Source organism: Gymnoscopelus braueri (genome assembly GCF_963280865.1).
Source record: "Gymnoscopelus braueri genome assembly, chromosome: 23".
NCBI classification, from domain to species: Eukaryota; Metazoa; Chordata; class Actinopteri; order Myctophiformes; family Myctophidae; genus Gymnoscopelus; species Gymnoscopelus braueri.
The window spans coordinates 22,239,832-22,262,735 of NC_137625.1; the positions used below are offsets into that span (position 1 = coordinate 22,239,832).

The 22,904-nt window shown below is 39.8% G+C and overlaps 1 protein-coding gene across 1 annotated transcript in view; it reads left to right on the forward strand.

Annotated features, from left to right (window-relative positions):
- Positions 1–1,773: 1,773 nt before the first annotated feature.
- Positions 1,774–22,904, forward strand: part of LOC308079443 (fatty acyl-CoA reductase 1) — an 84,547-nt gene continuing 63,416 nt past the window's right edge. The window contains exon 1 of the mRNA XM_080420932.1: positions 1,774–2,027. The gene's annotated coding sequence lies outside the window, so the exon portion shown is untranslated. The remainder of the gene's footprint in view (positions 2,028–22,904) is intronic.

A 22,904-nucleotide genomic window follows, 5' to 3' on the forward strand; every position in this document is an offset into this window, starting at 1 on the left:
CTCTCAGTGAAACGAAATGAAAGTTCAGGCTGAGTGTCAGGCTAGGTCATTAGTGCACTGTTCCGTGGAATAATAAAAAAAATCTTCACTTTCCTTCATTACAAAATGTATGGGACCACAAGCAATACCCTCACGGACCACCAGTGGTCCACGGACCACCTGAGTTAGAACACAACACAGACAGAAAGACAAGAAGAACTCGATAGAACCCAGTAGTCCACTGTGGTGTGCATGGTCTCACAGTGGTCTGGTGGGTAACCGAAAGACTCGGCCCAAAACACGCTCGCCCCCATTTATTTGGCTGACCAGCGGTTCTTCTATTCTATTTGTTTTACTGAGGATAAGGTTAGAAATAAGTTTAGGTTTAGGCATAGTTTTACTGAGGTTAAGTTTAGGAATAAGGTTAACGACAGCGACAACAGCTGAAGTCCTTGTCATGTCTGTCTGTCTATCGGTCCTTCCTGGTACAAGATACAATGCCACTGACCACTTTCTTAAAGGGATATTTCACTTTCAAAAAAACGTTGGGTCATTTTATCGTCTACACAGGCTTTTGTGAACCCCCCAGACAGTTTTTAAGTTGCTTGATTCAGTATTTAGATATTTGATATTCATTTAATCAGACACGCCCCCTTCCTATACAAACCCATTATAACTACAAATTCCATTTTTAACATGTTAGATTCATCAAAAACACCCGTCCTTGGTTCTGGTGACTGACCCTGCCCTCCTAATAGGCGAGGGGGCAGTGTTTTTTCGAAGGGGGCGTGTCTGATAAAATGAATATCAAATATCTAAATACTGAATCAAGCAACTTAAAAACGGTCTGGGTGGTTCACAAAAGCCTGAGTAGCCGATAAAATGACCCAAAGTTTTTTTGAAAGTGAAATAACCCTTTAACACGCTGAGGAAGGCTTAGTCCTGGGCTGGTCCAGAGCGTTAGTGAGAACTCACTAACCCCGTGACGCTGGGCAGGTTATGTTTGGGAATACCAGGTGAATACCGCCGGATTCTGCCCCGGGGCGACTGTGTTTTGGGGGGAGCGTTTTGGTATTGGTGTGGTGCGGTAGCGGTAGCCGATCGCTGTCTCTCCTATTCCTTGGAGACACGCCCTGTTTCCTCTGATCCCATCCCATTATCATCTGTAAAACACACTGTCTACAGGGTTGCCATGTCCACTTATTATAAGCGACTTTGGGCTTGTTTTTCTGTAAAGTTGTAAATATTGGTAGATGCGGCGGGTTGCGGTTCCACTTTTTTTAAATGTATTATTTAAACCAGTGGTTTTCAAATATTTTCATGTTATCATGGATGGACCACCCGAATTAATATTTAGCCTATTTGTGTTGTTAGAATGTTTCAAAACGTTTCCAAATATTCCACATTTTATTTCATGCGTCGCATCGTGACGCGTTTTGAGCTTGGGATAAATTATAGGTTTAAAGTGCTCATTCAATGAATTTAATTCACATGAACCCCAATGGAAACAATTAAGCCATAGGCCTATAGTGCTTTCTTGGGTACAATCATTTTAGCATTATTTTGTATGTAGGCCAATTTTCTGTTTTTTTTTTTTGTGCAAACTGTTATTAAAGAATTCAATCAATCAATCAATCAATGTGACCTAAGTTGCTTCTTTTGGGCTTGTTTTCCTAGACCTGGCTGCTTATTTCTCTCACAAGATCTGGCAACAGTGCACGCTGTCTATTCGCTGCTGTTAACGCAGATGAAGCAGCCGGTAGGAGCACACACACACACACACACTCACACAGCCCAGTGCAGCAGCAACAGCAGCAGCACTCCATCCACCGGCCAGTGGGAGGGAACAGTCTGCAGCTGCCTGCCGACCCGACGCACGCACAGCCTTTCTGACAGGCGCACGTTTTGCACTCTCTGGTCCCGGACGGCACGGCAGTGACGGCGCACACACATCCACCCAAAACACATCCAGGTGTTGCTGCTCTGCTGAACTACCGCGATATTAGAATAAATCAATCAATCAATAACAAACAAACAAAAAAAATCAGGTAAGAAACGGGAATGGGTGCTTTCTGGCACAATGGTGCCAGAAAGCACCCATTCGATTTTTGAATGGGTGCTTAATTTTTTTTTTAATGATGCTTTCAATTTTCAAATTTATTTCAAATTTATTTCAAATTTATTTCAAATTTATTTCAAATTTATTTCAAATTTATTTCAAATTTATTTCAAATTTATTTCAAATTTATTTCAAATTTATTTCAAATTTATTTCAAATTTATTTCAAATTTAGTTTAATGATGATCAGATGAAGGGAAATGCGGTGCTCGTGCTGAGGTTTATGTTGCTGGGTGCATTCATTCTGTGTGTTTCGTGTGGCTGTGGTGTTGTTGTAGCCTACACGTTGCGTGCGCCTTGGCGTGCGCGTAGCTACTGTCTGTATGGTACGCTGCTGACTCGAAGCTGAAATGTTTACAAACGTTTTACCCACGTGTTGTTGTTGTTGTTGTTGTTGTTGTTGTTGTTTCCTCCACGTCCGTTTGTTGTTAAACGCGATGGAAGACGTTGTATAATATTATGTAGTAGCCTGGTGCAGAGCCAAGCAGTTTGTGGCAGAATGGGCGGACAGTCAGGGATCAAGAACTAGACCCCCCCCCCTTGTTTACACATGAGAAACCCATGGAGAAAAGGCATGCTCTCTGGAGCATTGGTTCTCAAAGTGGGGTCCCCCAGGGGTCCTTGATGGAGTTCAGGGGGTCCCCAGCTTAATGATGGATAGTTAGTAACCAATTGGACCCTTATGGGTCTGTAACTCAGAGAGTGTACAAATGGAACCAAATAATTTGGTTCCATTTGTACACTCTCAGAGTTAAATTAACATTGATTTTACAATAGAAATTGGGGTCCCAGAGATAGAAATGCCATTAAATGGGGGTCCGTATAGCCTAATGCATGTCAAACTGGGAGTCCTTGAAATTGAAATGGTTGAGAATCACTGTTAGAGCCATACAAATATTCTCTTATGGGGGTGCCGTCCCTGGCATATCTTTTCAAATGGGGGTCCGCGGGCTAATAAGTGTCAATTTGGGGGTCCTTGACATGAAAAAGTTTTGAGAACCACTGCTCTGGAGAGTATTTAATATACTGTAGCTGTTGCATAATGTTATGTCCCTACAACTATTAGGGAAACACTCAACCAATTGATTAATAGTGGTTCTACATGTTTACCTCTTTCTCAATTATCTAACAATTTGGCCAATGTTTGACCAGTTTGTATAGTATAGCTTGTTGATTATTTTTGATGCAGTAATGGTCTTTTTCTTTTCTATCTTTTTTTTAGGTATTAAAAAGGTCTTTAATGTCCTTAGATTCTCACTTCACTGTCATCTGTATGGGGACCCCCCAAAAAATCATTTGGGGACCGCCCTGGGGGTCCCGACCCACATGTTGAGGACCACTGTTCTATGTAACTGTATATCTGCCCACGACAATGGGTATTATGACCACAGGGTGTTCCACTGACCCATGTACAGTAGCCTACTGATACGGGTACAGTGACACCAGCTGATCGCTACATTAGACCGTAGCCGTTATTTCTCCTTTTATGGCAAATTAAGTGTGTGTGTGTGGGTGTGGGTGTGGGGGGGTGTGGGGGGTGTGTGTCATCGGAATTAACAATTGTTCATACAGTTTTCTTTAAATAAAACGGCTTTCATTGAGCTAGAGCTCTGAACTTCATCATCCAGACCAGAGTCACCCTTTTCAGCTCATGCATTGCTGACAATGGTAATACGCTGTGGTGGACAGCACTGTAGTGACTGTACATTATTTACTTGAGTAGGCCTACTGTAGGCCTCCTTAAGCAACAACAAAAAAAAGTTGCTGTACTTTTAGTAAATTTGTATTTTTGTGACTTTCACTCCACTACATTTCAAAGACGATATTGTACTTTTTGACTTCTAGGAAGGGAAAAAGTAGGCCTACATTACGAATTAAGCACTTAAGCCATATTTCAAAGCTCTCAGCTGGTTGCGATGCGACACGTTGTATTACAGATTTTTGGGGTGTGAACATTTCGGGAAAATCTTTGAATTATTTGGGGAAAAATCAAAAATTGTATACAACAATGCATTGCTATTAATAAGAAACTGTACTTTGTAATTTGTGCTTTTGAATAACTTAAGTATTTGTAAAAGCATGTACTTTTGAATAGCCTACTTAAAAGTATTCTTAAAAGCAAGTACTCCAGTACTTTAACTCAAGTACAAATATGATTGAGCTACTTTCACTTGTAACCTATTTGAGTTATATTTGAGCAGGAGTATAGATACCTCTACTCAAGTACTGCGGTTGAGTATTTTGTCCACCACTGGTAATGCGTGCTTATTCAATTATTACTGTATATGCTTATCAGGCAGTAGAGACAGTCAGACAATAGATCATAGACAGTCAGGTCGGGCAGACAGACAGACAACCGTATTATTCCACCGCCTCATAGCACTGGGGAAAAAGGACACTTGAATCTTTCAGTGGAAGGCATATTCAGTTACTGAAGCAGCTTTTGTGTTTTATGAATACTTCATGTAGAGGGTGTTCATATTATCAAGTCTGATTTTAAGTCAGTGTGCTGAGCTATGAGCAGGATGTTTGGTATGAGGGGAAATTATGAAAGTTAAATATTAACTCTTTCACTGCCAATAAAATAAAAAAAGTATTGCGAACTTTGCCAGATTTTCTTTTAGTTTTTTCAAAGAAAAAAAAAAGTGCTTAGGAAGCGAGATACAGCCTTTTTCAGTTATAGGTTAAACAAAGAGTGGATGGAGCTGCAAATCTTATCAGATAATGATATCTTGGGTTCTGAACACAATAATCTGAAGGAGTAATACAAAAAAAATGTTTAGCAAAAAACGGCCTGCTGGTGGCGCTATAATAGGCAAGGGTGGCATTTCTTCACATGTAGAGGTTTTTCTTGGCTTCTAGGGAGTGTGCGTGCAAAGTTTCTCACCGATCAGTCCAATTACAGGTAAAAACAGGAATCGGCCTGTTATAGCGCCACCATGAGGCTCATCTAAAAATTGTAGGATGTCATTTCTTCCTTGGCCTAGTGGGAATGTTCAAAACAGAGCACTCCTGCAAACTTTGGAAGCCAATCTTAGCCAATCAGGATGATATATGAAAAATCGGACGGATCCATCTTGATCGCATGACTATTGAGATACTGTGTACCGATTTGCGTGATGTTTGGACAAAATCTGTAGGAGTAATGTAAAAAGAAAATTGGCCTCCTGGTGGCGCTATAACAGGCCGATCTGAAAAATTTGGGGCAGAGGTTCTGCTCTTACATCCAGGGAGTTTGTGTGCACAGTTTCACATTGATCGGGCCAACTGTGCCTGAGATTAGCTGTTCACAGACGCACGCACACACGCACACACACACACACGGACGGACGGACAGGGTGCAAAACATAGTCTCGGCCAACGCCTGCGGCCTGGCGGAGACCATGAGCAATTAGTGAGGACCAATTATATGAAGATGGGTTGAAAATGGGTGAAGTCATCCTTTAAGGATTGCAGCCTTTTGATTTACGGTTCACAGACTGCCTTCCGTTGACTCTGCTTAGATGTCTGCAGTCTCATCCTCTTTATAAACCTCTCTGCTCTCTCTTATTTAACACTTTTTACTATGTCTCTCTGCTCATAATTCTTCTCACCCCCCCTTCATCCTCTCTCTGTCTCTCTCTCTATCTGTCTGTCTGTCTCTCTATCTGTCTGTCTGTCTGTGTCTCTCTCTTTCTCTCTCTCTCTCTCTCTCTCTCTGTCTCTTTAGTTTAAAACATGGCCTCATAAATCTTTTAACACTAGCAGTAAAAGTGTTTCTTCTCCCTCCAATCAACTTCTCCTCCGTACCGCTGAGCAGTATGGTCGAGCACAGAGGCATTATGGGATAGTATAGTGCAGTGGTTCTCAAACTCTTTCACGTCAAGGACACCCAAAATTATATGTATTTGGCCGCGGACCCCCATCTCAAAATAGTTTGTTCCAGGGACCCCCCAGAAACAAAGATTTGAGTTACAAATGTTCTCTTTAAAAATATATATATTCAATGGTTTGCAAACATTTTCAAGATTTTTCAAAAATAGCAGATCTCAAAGTGGGGTCCGGAGACCCCCAGGGGTCCTTGGGGGGGTTCCAGGGGGTCTCCAGCAAAATGTGTTAATATAGCGCTATGAGCTTGTAGATCTGCTATTTTTGAAAAATCTTGAAAATTAGTGCAAACCTTTGAATATATATTTTGAAAGCGAACATTTGTAACTCAAATCTTTGCTTCTGGGGGGTCCCCGGAACAACATATTTTGAGATTGGGGGGTGCACGGCCAAATACATATCATTTTGGGGGTCCTTGACCTGCTTTCTCAGGACGGATCCAACGTTTTTTGGGGGGAAAATTGTTCAAATGGGTCTCCAACCAAATATAGGCCTATACCTGGGCTGTTGTTGATATAATTGCCAGCCTGCATGGGGAATGCTGGCTGGCCTAATCAAGTACTCGTTTCACCAGTTTTTAAGTACGCAGTAATGTCAAACAATGAGTCATAGTCAGTGGACTAAACGTGCCAGACCACTGCTATGGTCTTTTAACCCATTAAGACCTGGAACGCATCTTTGTGTCATTTTAAGATTTCTTTGGGCTATTCAAAAATAGCAGATCTACAAGCTGCCGCGCTATGAGCTTGTAGATCTGCTATTTTTGAAAAATCCAGAAAATTTGAGCAAATCTTTGAATATATATATATTTTTTTTTTGTAGAGGTTTTTCACATGTAGAGGTTTTTCTTGGCTTCTAGGGAGTGTGCGTGCAAAGTTTCACACCGATCAGTCCAATTACAGGTAAAAACAGGAATCGGCCTGTTATAGCGCCACCATGAGGCTCGTCTAAAAAATTTAGGATGTAATTTCTTCCTTGGCCTAGTGGGAAATCGGACGGATCCATCTTGATCGCATGACTATTGAGATACTGTGTACCGATTTGCGTGATGTTTGGACAAAATCTGTAGGAGTAATGTAAAAAAAAATGTTTTGCGAAAATTGGCCTCCTGGTGGCGCTATAACAGGCCGATCTGAAACATTTGGGGCAGAGGTTTTGCTCTTACATCCAGGGAGTTTGTGTGCACAGTTTCACATTGATCGGGCCCCTGGCAAACATTTTTAACTCAAATCTTTGCTTCTGGGGGGGATTCTACAAATGTCTTCTAAATCTTTTTTAAATTTAATATTTGACTATAATCAGTGGTTCTCAAACTTTTTCATGTCAAGGACCCCCAAAATTATATGAATTTTGGCCGCGGACCCCCATCTCAAAATATATTGTTCCAGGGACCCCCCCAGAAGTTGTAACAGAGTTGAAAATGTTCGCTACGGAAAAACTGATATTCAAAGATTTGCACACATTTTCCAAGGTTTTTCAAAAAATAGCAGATATACAAGCTCATAGCGCGGCACTCTGTGCCGCGCTATGAGCTTGTATATCTGCTGTTTTTGAATAGCCAAAGAAATCTTAAAATGACACAGATGCGTTCTCTGTCTTAAAGGGTTAAGGATTAGACTACCTTGCTGTGAGAACACAGCCATGCTCTCAACTAAAACATGGTCATAATGAAACATAAATTAGCCAGTTGGAAACTTGGAACAAAAGCTGCAATAAGCTTACACAAGCTTACAAACTGTCATGCTGTATATAGGCTAGTTACATCATAACAGCGATGGAAGAAGTACATACTCTAGTAAAAGTAGCAATACCACAATGTAGAAATACTGTTCAAAATGTACTAAAAGTACAAAAGTGTTGGCATCAAAATATACTTAAAGTACCAAAAGTAAAAGTACTCGTATGCAGAAGGTTCTATTTTACAAGTTTTAATTAAAAAAACATATATATCTAAAATACAAGCTCACAACATGTTATGCTATGCAAATAGTTGTGAGCTTGTAGATCAGCCATTTTCAAATAGCCGAAGTATATGTAGGTATAGGGCTGAAGTGGTTAATGTATGTTTTGTAGAACTAGAATTAATCAAAGCTTACAAAGTAACTAGTAAGTAAAGTCTTCAAGTTAGTGGAGTTAAAGTACAACATTTGAGATGTAGTGGAGTAGAAGTAAAAGTGTTAAATTGGAAATGCTCCACTGATGCAAAAATACCAAATTTTACTTAGGTACTGTACTTGAGTAATTGTACTTAGTTACTTTCCACCACTGCAGCATAGTGTAGGGACACTGTGCTTAGAGTGTCCATTAAGATAATTAATAATAAGGCCAGTGCAAAGCACCGAGGATGAATGTGAAACACTGTGTGATTAGTCTAGCTGGACTAGGAAATCCTCAGAGATGTTATTGGCATTTAATCGATGGAGTTCATCTGCTGATTGAATAGCAAGAAAAAGAGTGCATTACAGTACATGTCTGATATTCTCTACTGATGATTTTTTTCTACAGCAGTCCATGTGTTCTGTTTACAGCAGTTTAAATTCTTCATTTTTCATTTCCTGGATCTCAGCACAGGGGGGTTGTTTGTTATTTGGATTTATTTCCCTTGTGCTCAAACCAGTCATGCCGGGCCAGAGGGTGCAAGTTAGGATAGAGACAAAAGTGTTTTGAACACAAACCAAGTTACACACTGCAGTATAATTTGAAGAAAACGGGCGATTTTAAATTCGTGATCATTAAGTGTCTGCAGATCAGGAGTAAGCATAGAAAAAAATTGCTTAGGGAAGTCAACAGTGTATATAGATGGGAGAAGGCACACAGTGCCAAAAGGGGGGTTCGGAGGTGTTTATTGAAAGGAATCATTTTATTTATTTACTTTTGCACACCATGAAAGGTGCTAGCGGTGCCAGAGCAGACGGACAGTAAGTAAGTAAAGGAATGGTCTCCCTGCACCTTGCAGTACAATTACTCAAGTACTGTTCTTAAGTACAATTTTGAGGTACTTTTACTTTACTGGAGTATTTCCAATTGTCTCTACTTTTGCTTCTACTCCACTACATCTCAGAGGCAAATATTGTACTTTTACTCCACTACAATTATTTGAAAACTTTAGTTACTAGTTACTTTGCAGATATAAATTACTATATTATAAAACATACATGAACCACTTTAGCCCTATTTTTCAAACATTTTAGTACTTTTACTGTTGGTACTTTAACTACATTTTGATACCAATACCTTTGTAATTTTACTCAAGTCAATTTAGAATTCCGGACTTTTACTTGTAACAGAGCACTTCTACATTAGCAGTATTGATACTTTTACTTAAGTAAAACATTTGAGTGCTTTTTTCCACCACTGCATCCTTGCGGATTTCTCATTTCTCATGGGAAGCTCCCCTCCCACAATACGACTGCATCAGCATTTTGTAGTATTGGATGGTTATAGGATTAATGACCAGGAGAGTGGAGCCAGCAGCCAGGGGCAGCGAGGGAGAGGAGAGGAGAGCCTGTTTAGTGCCAAACTCTGCCTGTAAGGGCTGGAAGGTGGAAGACAAATTACCCAATATCCCATTAAGCCATTCCAACCGGAAAAAATGCATCTCCACTTTAACCATTATTTTATACTTTGACTATTAAAAAAAATTTGCAGATATACAAGCTCATAGAGCGGCACCAAGTGCCGCGCTACGAGCGTGGGGGGTAGGGGGGTCCGCGGCCAAATACATATCATTTTGGGAGGTCCTTGACATGAAAACGCTTGAGAACCACTGATGTTATGGCAACATACGTTTTTTTTTCAGAAAACTGTTAGGATTTAGAAGACATTTGTAGAATCCCCCCAGAAGCAAAGATTTGAGTTACAAATGTTCGCTTTAAAAATAATAATATATATATTCAAAGATTTGCACACATTTTCACGATTTTCCCAAAATAGCAGATCTCCAAGCTATGAGCTTGTATATCTGCTATTTTTTTTTGAATAGCCAAAGAAATCTAAAAAAAATACACATATGCCTTCCCGGTCTTAATGGGTTAAGACCCGGCTCAAATTAATAAAACAAAAGTTAATTTCTAGGATGCACTTGTTAAGCTGTAATTCATCTGGCCATGATCCACCACGTATAGTTCCAGTGGCAGAAACTAGACTCTAGAGATACTTAGACATTTCCCTGAACTCTGCAGGGAGACAGCTACTCTGTTAATAGTATGTCATATATGAGGGTAATTGAGAAGATGTATTGGTAGTGGCAGTGACTCCCCAGTGTGACATGAAAGAGTCTATGAAGATCACAAGATGGCTAACTGGACACAGCAGGGACATACTAAGCTGTGTTATACAATATTAGTTTATGAGAATATTGGACGTGATCCTCTGATGGTGTGTATTGTACGTGATTGTTTTGTGATGTCTGATATTATAAGAATATTGGACTTGATCTTCTGATGGTGCATTGTACGTGATTGTTTTTGAATGTATCATATTAACACTTTTCCATCTAGAACAGTTATTAGTTTACTCACATTGATCAGTGTGAAGGTAAAGTATAACGTGATTGTGGGTTCTTTCACTTGTAAATACAGTCGGCAACAGTAACACCAGGAAGAAATATCCTAAACTGGACTCATCATAGAAGCCTGCAGAATCTCAGTAGATGCAATAATAAGCATAATATGTATACAAAATGTTACATGGAAAATAATATGCATAAATGCAGACTAGATGCAGACACTAGCAGTTGACTAGGGCGTAGAATTCGACTCTCGTAGAGAAAGAGGAAGTCAACGAGGGGCGGGGAAGACGGACGGCATTAAAACACTTATTTATTGAAAAATATGGATTATTACATTGCATTAGAACTCCGGACAGTTAGTTAACATTTGGGGCGTGGGAGTAAGCACCTTTTATTTTTGCATTTGTACATGTTTGGAGCCCGGACAGGCTAGGAGCTGAAAGTCCAGTTGGCCATGGGGAATAGTGTCTACGACTCTCGTAGATTGAAAATGTCAGAATCATAAAATACATCAACGAGAGTCGTATTCTACGGCTAGCACTTGACAGTATGTCCTTCTCCAGTCATCCGTATATACAGAGGGATAAACTGGCACCCTCTCTCTCTAGCAAGTCAAAACAAACTGGCATCTGATGACAGACTACCAGTGATGAGCAGATTATTTGGCTTGGCTTGTGATGTTTTGATCAGATGCTATGATAGGACTGTCTGTCTATCGAGGGATCCAGTCAGGTCAGTCTGTATCCCGGCAGTGAAGTCAGCCTTAAAAACCATAGGGCTGTGTAGTACACCTTATTTTTGTATTGTTTATTGATACCTCTGTACCAATATGAATATCAGTGTATAGTAATCGTTGTCGAGGACATGGTTCTGAAAACATACATACATCGTACATTGGCAGCATGGCTATCGTTCGGTTTCAGAGAATTAGACGCTCAGACAATTCTCTATATTGTAGTATGCTACAGTATGATGTTGCATAACATTTTATTCTGTATTAGTTCCAATTTAAGTATAAAGTCCTTTCTACTGTAGCTCTGTAATAACAAGAGTTGAACAGTAACTTTACATTGACCAGTTGTAGCTTAACAAGACTTCAAGATAAGATTTTGAATATTTTGCTCAGTTTGTCAGTTCTAAATTTGGGCATCACCATTGGAGAAACCAAAAACCATCAATGTTGCAATACTGTCAACAATATGAGAAATCTCATTATGATATTTTCTCAATAAAAAAAGAAAAGAAAATCCCCCCATTTTCACCTTCATTTGTTGCGAGTACGATGTGATATAAATAGCTGAAGTTCCCACACTAGATTTTTCCAGTTTATTTACTGAAGCTGACAGCCTGGCTAGTCTGTCTCTCTCGTCTCATTCACCTTGAGTTGATCAAGATTCTCCTTGATAGGCAGCCGGGAGTGGCTCGTCTCACAATACGGATTGACTTGCCAGGCCGACTCACTGACAGCTTAACCCATTAAGACCTTAGGCCATTCTTTAAAAAAAATCTAAATCCTAACAGTTTTTTGAAAAAAAATTAAAACATTTTTTTTCAAGATTTTTCAAAAATAGCAGATATACAAGCTCGTAGCGCGGCACTCGGTGCCGCGCTATGAGCTTGTATATCTGCTATTTTTGAATAGCCAAAGACATCTAAAGTGACACAGATGCGTTCCAGGTATCAATGGGTTAATGCCGGTGACGGTGGTCACCTTGCTTTGTAGTCTCTGAGTGAAATGAACTGTACATAGGGGCTGTCACGATTACAAATTTAAATTGACGATTCATTATCACTCAAATAATTGCGATTTAACGATTTAATTGTCGTTTCTGTCGCTGAAAATTAATGGAACATTATGAATGAAAATCACATTTCTGTTTGGCTTTTTAGCTTTTGGAAACAAAAGTTGCACAGGGCAGATATGCCAAATAACACATATTTAATTACTTTACACTTAAAAATAGACATTAATAGAGGAAATAGCCGATCTATAAGTTCAAAACACGTCGCATCGCGACGCGTTTTGAGCTTATAGATCTGCTATTTCCACTATTTTTGTCATTTTTTTTAAATGTATGAATTTTTTTAACATTATGACGATTATGCAAAAATAATTGCGATTATATAAAATAATTGCGACTAGACGATGATGTAATAATTGTGACAGGCCTAAACTGCATCCCCTTCATTATTTCCCACTGTAGCCTGTGTGAATGAAAGCACTTTTTTCCCCCATGCGATGACGAATGTCTGTTTCTAATCTCCACAGTATAGATATCCATCACAGCTCAATGGGGTGTCAGTGGGAGAGAAGAGAGAAAACGCAGTAAAGCCTCTCTAGGGCTAATCTCTAGTGATGTTTGTCTCAGACCCCATTAGGGATGCCGGTTTGCAGGGTGGACCGACCTGGCTGTGTCTGGGGGCTTGGACGAATGCCCAGGGTCCCTATGCATGTACTGTATGTGGCTTGAGGCCAAGTGGTGGAAAAAGTACTCAAGTTCTTTACTTAAGTAAAAGTATCAATACTGCTGCAATATAGAAATACTCTGTTACAAGTAAAAGTCCAGAATTTCAAAATCTACTTGAATAAAAGTACAAAAGTATTGGCATTAAAATGTACTTAAAGTACCAAAAGTAAAAGTGCTAAAATGTTTGAAAATAGCGGATCTACAAGCTCAGAACGCGTCGCGATGAGCTTGTAGATCGGCTATTTTCAAATAGCCTATGTATAAAATAGGGCTAAAGTGGTTAATATGTGTTTCATAATATCATAATTTATATCTGAAAAGTAACTAGTAGCCTCGATCTCCAGGCTTTTATTGTTTAGTTTTGCAAAAAAAATAAAAGCCTTGAGGAGCGTGTCGGTGTACCCGGTATGGGTAGTGTTTCATTTCCCCAACCAACCAGAGTGCAGTGGGCGTCGCTCGTAGTGTTGTGTTAACGGGGCGGGGGTTGACGGACAGATCGGTGAACCAATGGGATCAGGCGCAATCTCTCCGCGCCTCTATACACCCGCCCCTCTATACACGAAAACAGGAGCGCTAGTGCAGCCTAAGTAACTAGTAACTAAAGTTTTCAAATAATTGTAGTGGAGTGAAATAACAAGACTTGCCTCTGAGTGGAGTAGAAATAAAAGTATTGGAAATTGGAAATACTCCAGTAAAGTACAAATACCTCAAAATTGTACTTAAGTACAGTACCTAAGTAAATGTACTCAGTTACTTTCCACCACTGCTTGAGGCCAGAGTCGTGCACAGCTCTAAACACTTGCCTGCAATTAAGCAGGACCTAAAGCTTGTAGTTATATGCTATAACAAATCAAAGCTTCAGAAAGAGACGGATGCTCCCTGATCTGCCTGATGGATGTGGTCCATTTGGAAATGAACTGGTCAATAGCAATATTTCAACTGGTTGCGGTTGCATTTATAGTGCTTTGTAGTGTCACTCCTTTTGAGCCAATAGAGTACCGAAGTCCTGACGTCACTCATTCATCCCCTGGGTCACGGAAGTGATTTTTCTATGGAGAATAAACATTGGGCCATCTTAGAACTGTCTCATATAAGAATTGTGGTCCAAAAATAAGCAAACTGTCCCGGCGCTATCGTCAGGGAGGTGGAACTGTATATCGTTTACGATAGTCAGTAACTCATATTTGATACAGTCAATTTCTGGCGAACATTTTATTAATTTGGCGGCGCTAACGCTAGTGCTTTCTCGCCGTCAGTTGATGCTTCATATCCATATGAGTCGAACCGCCGTGCTCATTTGTTTATTTTCGGAACACAGTTCTTATATGACGTGATATTAAACACGTCTATGGGAATTCAGAATTTGGTAAAAAAATTAACGTGACCCAGGTTGGATGCGTAAATTACGTCAGACTTCGGTGCTCTATTCGGCAACTTTCAGCAGTATATTTGGTCCTTTTCATACTCATCCAAGGAGATTTTCCACATGAACATTCCATTTTGCTCGAAGAGATGAGAGAAAGACAATCAAGGTCAAATCGTACCTACCTATCAGTAGCCTACCTACCTATCAGTGTTATTCTTCTTCATTTCTTTTGTCTTGTAACAAAGAGAAACCAAGCTAAACCTGAGAGCCTGGATTATAGTTAGCAACTACTTTTACAGTGTGGCTCCTCAGAGGCGAGTGGCCTAGATGCGTGTGTGTTTGTGTGCGTGTGCATGCGCGCGCGCGTGTGTGCGTATGTTTGTGTGTGTGGTTTAGAGAGATTGGTGTAGTGTTGAGATATCAGCACTTTCAACCTTCTCCTGTATCATAATCTGTCTGCCAGCAATGCAACAACAAGACTCATCTTCTCTTTCATTGTTGTTTCGTGGTTCTTCTTCCCCAGTGTTCTCACCTTCTCTCCATCTCACTGACCTCTGAGCAACACGTGGGGTGGATAGATGGCAGAGAAATCCAGACCGCTCTGCATTGAGTCTTTGAGTCATTAATTATAGACCCTGGCCTGGCAGCGAGCGGAGGCATCACGTATGTTTGTGTGGTAGTACATTACTCAGGACACTTAAGTCGTGTCCTGTCTCCTCTCCTCCTACGCACTGTAATCGATCCCACCACCTGTGGCTGATACTAGATTCAATCAGTCCATCAGGCATATAGCTTTTTTTTGTTTTAACCCTTTAAGACCGGGGACGCATCTGTGTCATTTTTAGATTTGAGCTAAAAAAAGCATTATTTTACACTTTGGCTATTCAAAAATAGCAGATCTACAAGCTCATAGCGCGGCACCGGGTGCCGCGCTACGAGCTTGTAGATCTGCTATTTTTGTAAAATCGTGCAAATCTTTGAATATATATATATATATTTGAAGATATATCGATATCGCGATATATCGCGATACTTTCTCCCGCGATAAATAATCGATAAACTGCCGAAAAAAATAAAATAAAAAGTTAGTTTGATACGTTGTTTTTCCTACTCTGTATTTGTGTAATGATGATTTTGAACTGTTTGGTGCTATTTTATGTGTTTATGAATTGAATACAAGGACTATCGTGATATATCGTTGATGAAATGTCATGCAATATATCGTGATATCGCAATATATCGATATTTTCAGATATCGTGATATATCGTTGGTGAAGTTTCTTGCAATATATATCGAATATGGTGATATCGCAATATATCGAATATCGTCGAATATTGTGATATATATTGTTATCGTGGGCCTAATATCGTGATATATATCGTATCGTGAGGTACCCATATCGTCCCACCCCTAATATATATATATTTAAGCGAACATTTGTAACTCAAATCTTTGCTTCTGGTGGTCCCTGGAACGACGTATTTTGAGATGGGGGTCGGCGGCAAAATACATATAAATGTTGGGGTCCTTGTATGAGAACCACTGACATAGTAACATTACGTTTTTTTTCAAAAAACTGTTCGGATTTAGAAGGCATTAGTAGAATCGGAACCTTAGGTCTTAATGGGTTAAGCAAGAGAGATGGCTGTTGCTCAGAAACACAGTCAACATACAACACGTTAGTGTCAGTCATCATGCCAGCCAGCAGGAATAAACCACATCATGGCCGGCGTGGGCCTGCTTTTTATGTACCGTTACATACGGGGCATGTAAATGCAGTCTTGCCACACAGGGTTCACAAATAGGTCGATGGTGTCACAGAGACAGACGTTGTTCATTATTTAGCAACTAGTCACCCCAGATCCAACGGCAAGCGGCTTACTTGGATTGCAATGCAGACGAGCCGAAAGATTCAGTTGCCCGGTGGTGCCGCAGGTGATATCCCAACCGTCTACCCACCGCTCTCTTTCCACATTAGGAAAATGAGCCTTCAGGGTGCATGACTGGGCCAACAAACACCTCAGCCTCTATCTTGTGATAAGAGGTTAGATACTGCACTACCAATTAAGGCCTGTTCCCATTGCCAATACGATTGGGTGCTGCACGGTGTGTGTGTGTGTGTGTGTGTGTGTGCGTGCGTGCATGTGTGTGTGCATGCGTGGGGGTTTCAGTCTGGCTGCTGAGAGGGCTGACCTTTTCCAGCTACTGTGAAAATGCCCACGTGAAATTGGCCGTTAAACGACTGCATTGCTGAGTCACCAAAACGTTTCTATGACTTTATTTATTTAGTCCTTTTATTATTATTATTTAAAAAAAATATATATATATACACGAACATACGAAAAAAGAAGTAGCAGCAAACCTTAATGGGAAACCTGTAAAACCCCTTTATTTAAAACAAGCTTTCCGAAATGTGATGTGATTTACATTGAGCAGTGTCAGACAAATTATGGCTAACAATTACCAATTTGTTGGTTACATTTGTACACTCTTGAGTTGAATTAACACTGATAATTTGACTGCGTAGTTAATTTTGGAATGCATCTCTCCTAAGTCATGCGGCCTCTCCTTTATATCAAAGGTTAACAATGAGTCAATAAACAGAAGACAGCGACAGAACAGTTTCACATGTGTTCTCACTTTTATTTCCCTGGCTTCCCTGCATGGTTTTAGAACAGCATTCATTCATGACGTGTTTCCAGGATTCAATGGATGTGCTGAAAATGTCATGTTTATTAAACGGATGGAAGGAAAGTGAGGAGATTGAAGGCCTGCAGGGCCTCAGTGCCATGATATTACTCCAGGACCTCTAAATCGTCACATTAAGTCTAAAAACCATGCAAACAAAAAAACAATAAATATGACAGGCCTGCCACTTTATCGCTGCAGTGAGGTTATAACCCAGCTGAATTTCACCCGCAGGATAATAAAGGTATCTATCTATCTATCAGTAAGAAGCCAGTGAAATGCAGTGGTGTAAAGTAACCAGGTACAAGTACTCAAGTACTGTATTTAAGTGCAATTTGGTGGTACTTTTACTTTACTGGAGTATTTCCAATTATCTATAATTTCACTTCTACTCCACTACATCTCGGAGGCAAATATCCACTCCACTACAATTATTTGAAAACTTTAGTAACTAGTTACTTTGCAGATATTAATTATTATATTATGAAACATACATTAACCACTTCAGCCCTATTTTATACCTAGGCTATTTCGCGACGCGTTGTGAGTAAAAAAAAAATTTCAAAGTAAAAAAAAGTGCTTAGGAAGCGAGATACAGCCTTTTTCAGTTATAAGTTAAACAAGGAGTGGATGGAGCTGCAAATCTTCAGATAATGATTCTTGGGTTCTGAACATTTTTTTCAATATTTTTTTTTTAAACTCGTTCTTGGCACTGAGGGCATTCAGAAAAAACTCGGGATATCTCGTTGTGTGGCACTGAGAGAGTTAAGTAAAGCATTTGAGTACTTTTTCCAACCACTGGTGGAATGTCATTCTAGTGCAGAGGTATAGCTGGGACTCGCACCGCGACTGCGGCAAGCGGCTGTGTTTCCTAATGGATTATGAATAGGGACATCAGAGCACAACAACACAGCTGATTATAATGACACAGAATACCTCCACTATCACACAGATAATAATACATGTGCATGGATGGACACATGCACACGTGCACATTCCTAGGTTTGCTTTGCGATATAGTGAGCAACTTGATGCTGCTTTTAAACTGACCCAGAGGCAAACCAATCTCTTAAATTAAATGAACGGCACTAGGGTTAAACCTTTAAAAGCTCTTAATCTAATGAATTCTATTAACCCATTCAGACCGGGAACGCATCTATGTGTCATTTTTTAGATTTCTTTGGGCAATTCAAAAATAGCAGATCTACAAGCTCATAGCGCGGCACCGAGTGCAGCGCTACGAGCTATAGCAACAAAAGTGTCTTCAAAAAAACTGTTTGGATTTAGAAGACATTTGTAGAATCCCCAGAAGCAAAGATTTGAGTTAAAAATGTTTGCTTTAAAAATATATATATATATTCAAAGATTTGCACTCATTTTCACGATTAAAAAAAAATTGCAGATTTTTGTATAGCCAAAGAAATCTTAAAATGACACAGACAGATGCGTTCCCGGTCTTTATGGGTTAAGGATAACTGTCCACTATACCCCACAATTGCAGAGAGAAGCAGAAACTTGACGTGCGGTGTGCGTTTTTCCACTAAAGGCTGCAGTCGATGGTTTGAGACGGAGGATGAATGATGATGCACGATGGAGGGAGTCATAGGATGCTTATAGGAGGGATTCGGCTATTTGATGAATCTTTAATTGTGTGATTAACTCCTTTTGCCAACAACGCTCTGCCCCCCCCTCTCCCCCCCCATACACACTGCACATCCGTAATTGAATAACACAAGGTTATGGTTTCTTCATTTGCCAAGAGCTAATTAATCTAAGAGCAGATCATTATTACCCCCCACCCTTCACCCCATTAACCCGTTAAGACCTGGAACGCATCTGTGTCACTTTAGATTTATTTGGCTATTCAAAAATAGCAGATGTACAAGCTCATGAGCTTGTACATCTGCTATTTTTGAAAAATCTTGAATTTTCTTTTTTTCTTTTTTTTTTCAAAAAACTGTTAGGATTTAGAAATCATTTTTAAGAATCGCCTCAGGTCTTAATGGGTTAAGTGTGTGGGTGGAGGAAAAAGTCATTTCCTCTGTACTCTCATCCTGTAGGCCCTACTTAAGACACGGCATATATCTTAGCAAGCATGTGTCACACGTCTACAGTCCGACCGATGCCAGTGTCCTAGACTGTGTTGATTACCGATGTTTTGACCGATATTTTGGAGCCATACTGTATATATATAATGAGCCATTATATATACATAAAACGTCAATATTTAACTTGAGCCCTATATTGAGCCCTATTCAAAATGTCTTTAAAAAATTGCCGATCTACAACCCTTTTGAACACATCGATTGCATAATTGCAGACACCAATGTTGTAATGACCAATATATCTGCCAGAATGTTATATCAGTCGGGCTCTATAGTCACATCTGACACAATCTGGGAACCCATTTGCTTAACCCATTAAGACCTGGGACGCATCAGTGTAATTTTTTTATTTGAGCTAAAAAGCATTATTTTACACTTTGGCTATTCAAAAATAGCAGATCTACAAGCTCATAGCGCGGCACCGAGTGCCGCGCTATGAGCTTGTAGGTCTGCTATTTTAGAAAAAAAAAAAAGTGTTCAAATCTTGAAATATATATTTTTTTAAAGCGAACATTTGTAACTCAAATCTTTGCTTCTAGGGGTCCCTGGAACAAAATGTTTTGAGCTGGGGGTCCGCGGCCAAATACATATAATTTTGGGAGTCCTTGACATGAAAAAGTTTGTAAGCCACTGACATAGCAACATAAGTTTTTTTCAAAAAACTGTTAGGATTTAGAAGACATTTTGTAGAATCGGAACCTCAGGCCTTAATGGGTTAAAAAGAAGTTGGTCTGTTTGAGAGATTATATCCGCCAGCCATAGTGAGCTTTGAGAGTATAGACACGTCATGAATGTTTACAGCATACCTATAGTTTGGCTCAATGCTGTCTTGGTGGCGCCCAGCTCCAGCAATCTGCACTTTATCCTTGTCCACATCACTGATCTTGGTGATAACCACGTTCTCCATGTCTGGTAAATGACATAATAATAAGTAGGGCACACACTGCCAGTGCCTGCCCACTGCGCCCACTGACTGCAAGGTTTCTTCCTGAACCTGCCGGATGCCAGGTTGGTGGATGAAATGGGGCTCATTCTGCAGCACCCCTGAAACCCTATAGCATCTCCTGCATACTATAATTTATAACTTTTTACTATAATTTTTTTGTGCATTGCCCTGGATTGACTTGTTTTTGGCACTGGTATTTATTTTCTCTATTGGCTCCTTTACAAATCTCTCATTCTCTGGTGCTCTGGCTATTCAAAAATAGCAGAATTACAAGCTCATAGCGCGGCACCGAGTGCCGCGCTACAAGCTTGTAGATCTGCTATTTTAGAAAGATCGTGAAAATACAGTATGTGCAAATCTTTGAATATATATTGTTTTAAAGCGAACATTTTAACTCAAATCTTTGCATTTGGGGGTCCCTGGAACAAAACATTTTGAGATGGGGGTCCGCTGCCAAATTCATTTTGGGGGTCCTGGACATTTGAAGCAGTTTGAAAACCACTGATATAGAAACATACATTTTTCAGAAAACCGTTTAGGATTTAGAAGGCATTTTGCAGAATCGGAACCTCAGGCCTCAAGTGGTTAATGTTCTAAGATGATCTATCACAGAGCATGACTGTTGCCTGTGTGTCTTCAGTAGCGCTCATCTCATCTGAGCCACTATAGCAGAGATTGCGTAACAGAAGGCCCATGGCACTGCAGAGCTGTGTCTCTCATAACCGCTGACCTCCAACAAACCTCCCAAAGATTGTAGGGCTGGGCGATGAGACTTCAAATCAATATCACGATTATTTCAAACTTTTGCGATCAATTCTGATGAATGAAAAAGGTTCTACAAATAGCTTGCGTTGTGAGCTTGTAGATCGGTTATTTTCCGCATATGCCACCATTGTACAACGAAGTATAATACCGGGTTAAGTTGTTAATCAGACTACTCGATTTAGTCGGTTATAAAAAATATTTTAAAAAAATATCTATTCGAGCTTTTTCATACATTTTTACATAAAGTTCAGGATTTCCTGCAGGCAATAATGTAGTCTAGGTATCACTATCTATCAGATAGCACTATCTAGTAATAATGATCATTCAGCCCCAGTGCACGCCCTCATATGAGGGATTGGTGTCACCGATTATAATGGAAAATCTATACTATATAATGCCATAGTGGTATATTTTTCTGGCATTTAGTTTAGTCCCAGTGCTGAATCTGCTGACCAATTCAGTCTCTGTGGTGCGCCTATAGAACTGATCTGGTCTGGTAGAACCCCTGAAGTTGAACTTTTCTCGGCTATAACCGTTATTTGCCACGCTACGAGCTTGTAGATCTGCTATTTTTGAAAAATCTTGAAAATGTGTGCAAATCTTTTAATATATATTTTTAAAGCGAACATTTTTAACTCAAATCTTTGCTTCTGTGGGTCCCTCCCTGGAACTAAATATTTTGAGATGGGGGGTCTGCGGCTAAATACATATCATGTTGGGGGTCCTTGACATGAAAACGTTTGAGAACCACTGATATAGCAACATATGTTTTTTTTTTTTAAACTGGTAGGATTTAGTCAAAATTTGGCCAAATTGCAGATTACGTTTTTTAAATTGCGATTTTTCACAAATAGCAGATCTACAAGCTCACCTATGAGCTTGTAGATCTGCTATTTTTGAATAGACAAAGAATGACGCAGATGCGTTCCCGGATTGAACGGTTTAATGCCTCCCTAACAGTGTTTATTCTGAACCTGAACGTTTGTCCTTCCTAAATGTTTTGACAAGGAATCTGAGCTTTGACAAAATACCATCTGCCTGTCACATGACTCACACTGACTTGAGCATCTCTATGATGAGATAATAAAGACCTGCCCTAGATACTGTACTCTTCAAGATACTGTATCGTCAGTCTGCCTTCTGCATCCGCCATTGTAAGTGGGTCAGTGATGTTTCACGCTTTCGTAACATAGTAAAATCTAGATGTTGTAAAATATGACATCTTTTGCGTGTTATGCAGGCCTGAATGGATGTATTTGCGCTTAAATCATTTGATTCGAGGACATAGAAGATCTGGTACATTTTATGTTTAGTCAGACATTAGACTTGGACACTTTAAAACTGTCATTCAGAAAACATATTCCTTTTGAAATCTTTGGTGTCAAATCGAACAAGTTAAAAAATGTATCACCAAAGCAATCGCACATCAAATTGAACAGATTATAGTTAGGGGTGTGGGGGAAAAAAACGATTCGAATACGAATCGCGATTCTCATGTTGGACGATTCAGAATCGATTCTCATTTTCCATGTATTTTTTTTTTTCAGTATTTTTGTATAATGCAATTTTTGAGAAGTGGCAAATTCTGGGCGTTTTTTAATCAAGAATTGTATCGAATAGGAAAAAAATAGATTTTGAATAAAAAAAAATTGATTTTGAATCGAGAATCGTTTGTAACAAAAAGTTATGATATGGAGATTTCTGCCTGACGGCAACGATATTATAATAATTTCTTTTGCAACAATCTACTGGCTGCGGAGGCAGAAATTGTCATGTCACGTTATTCAACCACATTCATACAGCATGCATCTGTCAGGCCCCGCCCCCTGGCCTGAGCAGAGAAGCAGATGAAGAGGAGGGGCTGTGAAGTGCGAAGAGTGCTCTGATGCTCCTCAACAGGGGGTCCGGGACCCCTAGGGGGTCCTCAGAGTTACTATATGGGGGCCGCCAAATATTTGTGTGATATGATTTTTTTTTTAACATAAACCACTTGAACCCTAGCATCCCTTTTCTGAGGAGAACTTTAGCCAAAAATAGCAGATCTACAAGCTCGAGGCGTTGTGAGCTTGTAGATCGGCTATTTTTGGCAAA